This window comes from Crocodylus porosus, unplaced genomic scaffold, assembly GCF_001723895.1.
Source record: "Crocodylus porosus isolate Cpor-Errol unplaced genomic scaffold, CroPor_comp1, whole genome shotgun sequence".
NCBI lineage: Eukaryota > Metazoa > Chordata > Crocodylia > Crocodylidae > Crocodylus > Crocodylus porosus.
The window spans coordinates 21,092,299-21,100,184 of record NW_017728909.1 but is presented as its reverse complement, the minus strand read 5'-3'; the positions used below and the strand labels follow the sequence as shown (position 1 = coordinate 21,100,184).

The 7,886-nt window shown below is 59.4% G+C and overlaps 1 long non-coding RNA gene across 1 annotated transcript; it reads left to right on the top strand.

The window, feature by feature from the left end:
- The first annotated feature begins 1,505 nt into the window (after window positions 1–1,505).
- LOC109308194 lies at window positions 1,506–5,595 on the top strand. The gene is made up of 3 exons (XR_002100527.1): window positions 1,506–1,516; window positions 3,333–3,335; window positions 5,496–5,595. It is a non-coding gene; the product is annotated as an uncharacterized LOC109308194 (long non-coding RNA).
- Window positions 5,596–7,886: the final 2,291 nt, after the last annotated feature.

The following is a 7,886-nucleotide window of genomic DNA, read 5'->3' as shown; positions in this document are numbered from 1 at the left end:
GCTTCACCACCCTCCTCATGAGAAAGTTTTCCCTAATATCCAGCCTCAACTTCCCTTGCTGCAGCTTGAGCCCATTGCTCCTTGTCCTGTCGTCTGCCCCCACTGAGACCAGCCCAGCTCCGTCCTCTTTGCAGCCCCCCGGCAGGGAGGTGAAGGCTGCTGTTCAATCCCCCTCGGTCTTCTCTTCTGCGGACTCAATCAGCCCATTTCCTCAGCCTCTCCTCACCAGTCCTGTCCCCCAGGCCCCAAACCATTTTCATTGCCCTCCGCTGGAGTCTCTCCAATGTGTCCGCATCCTGTCTGTAGTGGGGGGGGCCTGGGGAGGGACACCCCACCTGCATGGTGCAGGAAAACCGTGCCCATGCTTACCTCCATGGGGGTTTTGAAGACCTGGCTCAACAAAACCTTGTCTTGGATGATGTAGTTGGGGCTGGTCCTGCTTTGGACTAGATGTGACCTCCTGAGGTCCCTTCCACCCCTTCTTTTCTATCCTTCTTTCTAGCTGGCTCTGGCTCCAACTTTAAGCGTGCGGCGGGGCATGAGCTGTTTGCACATGGACATGCCTGCTCACTGCACGGCTCCAGCACACGACTTAGCAGAGTCCTCCCTACATTTCCTAGCAGGGGTGAGTTTCCCGCACCGGTGGATGCAGAGAGGGGAAAAGTGCCGAGACCTCCAAAGCTGCCCAAAGCCAACCCCACGCCACTGGGGCCTCGGTTTTAAAGGTTCCTGCAAAACACCCAAGTCACTGCTGGCAGCTGCTCTTGCCTCAGTTTCCCCACTTTGCAACGGAGCAGGCCCAGGAGGGGCCACAGCCTAGTGGGCAGAGGCAAACCCGACCAGCGAGCCACCTTGCCTGGAGTCGGACACCTATTCCCCAGCGCGGCAGGGCCGGGGAGGCACAGAGAGCCTCAGGGGCTGCAGCAGTGCAGGGGCTGGAGTCTCATCCTGTTGCAGGTCCGCGTGCTTTTGGCGTCCACCAGGCCACGATGCTCTCCTGGAGACAGGGGGCACGATCCTGTTGCCAGTCACCCTGGAGTCGGTCTAGTCGAGCCCCGGGAGTCGCACGCCCTAGGAAGTGCAACAGGATGCTTCCCTTGCACATCTGGGCACATCTGCAGAGCTAGAAGGCAGGGGAGCCAGGACACGGGGGGATGAAACCCATCCACCCCTGCTCCAAACCTTGCACTGCTTTGTGGAGAGATGCTGGGAGAGAAGGGCCACGTGAACATCTCCAAAGCAAAGGTGGTTTCAGATGCGGGCTAACCCCGTGTCCCTAAATTCATTGCAGGCCGCGGGGAGGTGCCAGCAATGCCACACACCCGTGTTTCATCGCGAAACCCATTTACCGCGCCTGTCCCATCCAGTTTCCATCAAACCGCGAGGCTTCTCCTTTCGGTGCAATAAGCAAATTTGCTGTAGCCCCCGCCTTGGTGAGCGCGCGGCGGAGACGGCCGCCTTCGGGGCGGCAATGCTTCCCTTCGCCGCGGGAGCTAAGTGCTGCTTGTTTTCAGCTGTCAGCAGTTCCAACTTTCTGTAATGCATGGAAGTACCAAAGGAGCTGGTTTAGCTGAGAGAGAGGTTTCCAAGGGGAATATCCTTGCAGCCTGCAGCAGAGATGCCCCAGTTGGTATCTCACGGATGGAGGGTGCTGGGAAACCCGAGGCCGACGTCCGACGGGAACCCGAAAGGCTGCCTGCTCTGCCTCCCACGCCGGGATTTGGAAATTAGTTTTGACCCTATATTTTCAATTGTTCCTTATGTCAGGCTGCCAAATAGGGTTATAGCAACATGGATTACTCTCTCTGTATTAGTGCCCGAGTACATACTTCATGGGGAGTTTCCCCAACAGGCATGTCAAGCCTTGCTCGGGAGAGGCTGGGTTTTAGTCACCAGCTCCTGGCCTGGGGATTAATTATACAGTCAGAGAGAAGTCGGGCTGGTCGCATCGAATCCAACCCCCTGGCTGAGGCAGGATCAGCCCTGTCCAAGCCAGCCCGGATCAACCCATCCTGCAACCTCCGAGCAAAACTACCATCACCCCCGGTTCATGCACCGAATGCACCACGCACGGCACCCAAGCATGCTGCAGGGAAAGCAGGGGCCAAGCTACAGACACGGTACAGAGAAGAGCGTAGGAGCAGAGCATAACGTCCTGCTGCTGCAAACACTGTTCGTATGTACCGGAGAGATCCCACATAAGAGGACGTGCCCCCTGATACAGGGAAAGGCAAACCCCCCAGTCTGCTCCAGTCTGAGCAGGCGGAAATCCCTTCCTGCCCCCAGTGCAGCATTGGCCTGAGCCTGAGCGTGGGGGCGAGACCCTCCGCCAGGGCCCTGCGGGGTCGGTGCAGCAGGAGCACTGGCCCAGCCCAGCCCCAGCCCCAGCCTGGGCTGCATCCAGCACCTCTGATTCTCCCATGTAGCAGGGTTGCAAACCACACGCACACTGGATTTAGAGAGCGGGAGATACGTCCCAGAGGACCCATTAGGAACATTAAAGCTGCCATCATCCCCCGGACCCATATCGCAGCGCGCACTGCTTGCGTCCCAATGGCTCCAACAGTCCCATTTTGCACATGGAAGAAAGCCCAGCTTGAAGTTTTCAGCCTAAGAAACATATGCCAAAAGCCCAGGGCTCTTCAGCACATTAACCCCCGGCAGTAGCTTGTAGTGGGTTTCCTTTTATCTCCATCCCACAGCCATCTCTCCTCTGCTTACTTGCCTCTTGGCTGTCGTTGCAATGCCCCCAAATGCAGCATCTCTCCCAAACTTCATCTACTGGGTCTTTGTTGCATGTGTGCCTCCCCCTCCGTCGTGAACAAAAGACAGCACGTAAGAGCAGAGCTCGTAAACCCCCCTGCGGGCCCTGCCTCGGGCAGGGGCTGGACTACATGACCTCTGGGGGTCCCGGCCACCCTGCTGCCATCAGCTGCGATTCCCGGACCCCCAGAGACACCTACTCACAGCTCAGCACAGGGCTGTTGGCTGCACCTGGCAGCCCTGCCAAGAGCTTCGGGTTGCATGCAGCCAGGCCGCAGGCATGCCCCTTGCTTCGGCGCAGAGCTCCGGGGAAGAGCTCCCGGCCTGCTGAGGGCAGCCAATAAAATAATCATTTTAGGATTTAAAAAAAAAAAAAAAAAAAAAGATAAATAAGGGTTGGAGGGAGCTCAGGAGGTCACATCCAGTCCAACCCCTGCTCCAAGCAGGACCAGCCCCAACTACATCATCCTAGCCACGGCTTTGTCTACCTGGGGCTTCAAAACCTCCAAGGATGGAGACCCACCACCTCTCTGGGGACCCTGGTCCAGTGCTTCACCACCCTCCTCCAGAGAGTTTTCCCTACTATCCAACCTCAACTTCCCTTGCTGCAGCCTGAGCCCATTGCTCCTTGTCCTGCCATCTGCCCCCGCTGAGACCAGCCCAGCTCCATCCTCGTTGCAGCCCCCCTGCAGGGAGCTGAAGGCTGCTGTTCAATCCCCCTCGGTCTTCTCTTCTGCAACCTAAATGCCCATCCCTGCCTCCAACTTCTCACCCTGAGCACAGCATTTTTCTGCCCAGAACCAGCCGCCTTCCCCGCGACATGCAAAGCTGCACGCGAACCAGACAATGAAAAGGAAGCGCAATCCGCTTCCAAACGGAGCCGACCCCCCGACAGTGCCACGTCGCCCCGTGCCACCAGGCCCTGGTTAGTGACGGGGTCCAAAGCGGCCGCAGCTCCGTCAGCAAGAGCAGCCGGCCTGCCAATTCGCTGCCTGTGCCGGCGGCAGTGCCAGCTCGGGGCGGGCAGCGGGGTTGGCAGCTGCTTTGCTGAACACAGTCCAGGCGTGCCCTACCGTCCCGCCAGGCATCATATTACCCATGTGCAGAAGCAGGGGCGCACAGACCTGGCTCTGCTCTTCGCTCCCTCCTCCCGGCAGTCCCTCTCCCCGTGCCGAGGGCCTCCTGCAGGGAAGCCACCGAGCTGGATTGCAGAGCAGCGCTGAACGGGACCCAAGCAAGAGACACGATGAGATGTGGGCATCTGCTGCAACCCGCGCTGCTTGCAAGGAGGGAGACGGGCTGGCACAGAGGCCGGCGTGCGGCAGCCAACAAACCGCGGAGGAGCCCGGGAGCACGGAAGAGACAAGGCACGGAGGGGCGGCGAAGCCCCGGAGCCACCGGAGAGCTGGGCCGGGGCGGGCAACCTGTCCGGAGCAAATGAGGAGGAGGGGAAGGAGGTGGCAGGAGCATGTCGTGAGAGATGAAGGCCTCCAGAGCGAATGGGCTGTGAGAGATGGACCAGGGAAAAGGAGCAAGAGACGAGATGCAAGAGGCAAATGTGGTGCCAGGCAGAGAGCAAGGCATCTCATCCTCTCCCCCTGCGCCCCCAGGCCACAGCCCCCACCAGCCCTTCGCTTGCCCCAGGGCACCCGAGGGCCAGCTCCTCAGAGCCACGCAGCCCAAGGATTTGATCCCAAAACCCAAACACGGGGCCCCAGCACGGGCAGCTTTCCCCTGCCGAGGGCATGCCGCAGGCGCCTGGCTCAGTGCCGCCAGTGCTTCCTCCCGTCTTGCACCAGAGCCGTCCTCTCCCTCGGCTCCACGCTGAACAGCCAAACGCAGCATCCTACGTCGAGGGGCAGGGGCAGCCGTGCAGGGGGAAGCACTCGGGGCCCTGGAGGGGAACCATCTCCCAGTGCAATGCAGAGCTACTGCACCCGTGGAGGGGGAAAACTCGGGAGCCGTCGGCTGGAGGTGGCCTGTCTGTACGCAGCGCCGGTGAGGACCCGTTAGAAAGGGTCAGGAGACTGCCCCGAGGTCTGGGGAACCAGCTGCAGGGAGAGACTACAGCAGATCCCTCTGGTTCCTGCAGCTCAGGACATAGAGGACATGATCACGGCGTACCGATGCCGACGTGGGCGTGAAGTTTCCGAGCCACATTGTGTGTGGTGCTGCTCTGGGCTGGATACCCGCACCCAGGCTGGCTCGCGGGGAGTTTGCATTGGTGCACGACACCATGCCGAGGACCCTGGCATCACAGCCGGGTGCAGCTGCTCCCAGCACACACAGAAGTGATGGGCTTGGGGCAGATGTCGTGGTGTGAGGGTCTGTGGCCTGCACTTTGCAGGAGGTCCGCGCAGGGGTAAGCCTGTCGGGTAGTGCAAAGGCACTGGGCTGGATTCAATGAGCGAGCTGAGAGCTTGGCTCACGTGGCATCCCTACCAGACCCACGCTGGCTCGCTCCAAGCAATCCAGGAAACCTCTGTGTGATACCAGTTTCCAGTGCAGACATCACCCAGGGATCACAGTTGTCCCTTCTGGGCTTGACCTACGGGTCTCTATTTCCCTGTGGCCCCTAGAATAACTGAACCCCTCTGCTGGCATCTGAGAAGTGGTGGTCAGTGGGCAGAGCATTTGCCTGCGTTGTTCTGGTTTCTTTTCTGCTCCACCCAAGCTCGCTTCGTGCTGCTGGCCAAGTCCCTTAGCCCAGGATCCTCCAAGATCCTTTACAGATCGTAGAAAACGAGGGCTGAAGGGAGCTCGGGGGTCACATCCAGTCCAACCCCCTGCTCCAAGCAGGACCAGCCCCAGCTACATCATCCCAGCTACAGCTACATCATCCCAGACGAGGCTTTGTCTACCCAGGTCTTCAACACCTCCAAGGATGGAGACCCCCCCACCACTCTGGGGAGCCTGCTCCAGTGTTTTACTGTCCTCATCATAAGGAAGCTCTTCCTCATATCCAACCTCAACTTCCCTGGCTCCAACTTGAGCCCGTTGCTCCTTGCCCTGTCACACGGGGCTCAGCCAGGCGCCCCAGGGAGCCCTCCCCCACTTCCAGATCAACACTGAACATGCCGGACCCGGACCAACCGGACAGCAAGCCACAAACTGCATGGTCAAAAGAGGCTTAGTCAAGCTTTTCAATGCCTGGCATTGCTTCCCCTGCCTTTCTACTCCCCCAGGCTCAGACACCCCCAAGGAGGGGTGACTCCTGGCGCACGGTCCGAATGGCAGGGCTGCTCGGAGAAGCCTGATGCCCAGACGAGAGGCATGGCAGGCAGGGCTGTGGGGCTGGGGGACAACGGGGGGTTGATGCAGCCCGGGAGAAACAGGCTGCCTATTTCTCCAGAGCCTTTTCCCTTACTTCCCAGACCCGCCAGCTTTGCAGGTGGGGATCCGCGGGGCCCGTACCCCCAGCACGCCTGCCGCTCGCGGTGCCAGGCTCCCCGATCCCAGCACCACTCCGCGGTGGCTCTGCAGGGACAGACGCCTCTACCAGACACTAATAACAGGATCACTCTTTCCCTTGAAGATTGATACCAGCCCCCTGCTTCCCACCCCGTTCCTCGCTTCCTCCTCACTTCCCAGTGCTGGTTCTTGAAGCAAAGTGCAAGCAATTAGTTCAGCCCCGCAGCTAAGCCCCTCAATCCCCTCGCCGGCACTTATCGAGACAAGCCAAGGGCTCGCGAGGTCCGCCAATAGCTATTTTTGTAGGATCTCCCTTGATTCCCCAGCGCCCCAACCTCTCCTTTAAATCGGGCCTGGCGAGGGCGGATTCAGAGCAGCTCAACCGAGCTATTGATTTCTTCCCCTTCTCCGCTCTTTAATGAGCCTGCTCTCTCACCAGCCTCTCTCTCGGCCCCGTGGCACGGGTTGAAATCCTCGCTCTGTTCTCCGTAGCCCCTCACCCCACTCCAGCCCGTACCTGGGTTGCAAACCAGGGGCTGCTACCTCCTCTGCACCCGTTGCTCGAACACAAGCCCCCTCTTGTTTCCCAGACCCTGCCTCACTCTGCCCCCGCTCCGGATCCAGCTAGAAGAGACATCCCAAAAAGTTGCATCGATGCCCTTGGTTATAATCCTCATAGCCTTTCCAGCCTCCCTCGCTTCCACCTGCCTCCCTACTCCGCGTGCTGGCAGCGCTTTGCATTATCCAGCCTCTGCCCAGAGACCTGCAAGAAGAAAGCCAGGCAGCGATGGAGGGGTCAGGAGCCCTGGAAAACCACTTGCTTTGGGAGTACCGGAGCAATAGTGTAGCTGGGACGGTCCCGGAAGTGGGAGAGGCAGGGATGGGTGTGGGTGGCATCTTTTATTGGGCCGCCCTGCATCGAGGAACGCCAGGCGTTTCAAAGGCCATCTCAACCATGCAGTCGGCCCAGTAAGAGGCCACGAGACCCGCATAAAATTCAGAGCAATCCAGATCCACCCGGAGCCGGCTCAGGAAACCAAGCTCATTGCCGTTCACTCCAGCCTCTTTCTCCACCCTTTCCTCCAACCCCTTGACACCATTTCATTCACATCGCCTTGCGCCCGGCTGCATCCATCTCCTCCTCGCCCCTCCAGGGACAGACAAGGACCCCTCCCGTCGCACGGGCCGTTCAGGCGCTGGACCAGACCAGAGCCGGATGAGACCTTGCATCCGGGAGGGCACCGGAGCCTTGCACCCGACTTTGGGGGGCTAAAAATGGTCTTTCATGGGCTAGGTGCTGCGCAAACTCAGCATGATGGTCTCTGGATGCTGCTGAGAGACGAATGGCAGCAGCATCACAGTAATGCCAGCGCCCCCAAAATTGCAGTTGGGCACTACCTGCATGGAAAACCCCAAAGAGCAGCTTTGCCCCCGAAGAACAGACCAGCGATTCTCAACCTTTTTTAGACTCGCGGCACCCTTAGATAAGCTCGAGGCACCCCTTGGAAAATGCCAGCTTCATTTTCATTCATTTCTTGGCTGCAGAAAAATAAAATAAGGGAGCTCGACGGGTCCATGATGGGTCGGACTGGGTTTTCGTGCTCTGGGTCTGAAATCTCCAGGTTTATCTTGGTGAACGATGTCTGCACGTCTCACAGGGCTAACGTTGCGCGGCCCGCCGCGGCACACTTGAAAGGATCTCAAGGCCTGCG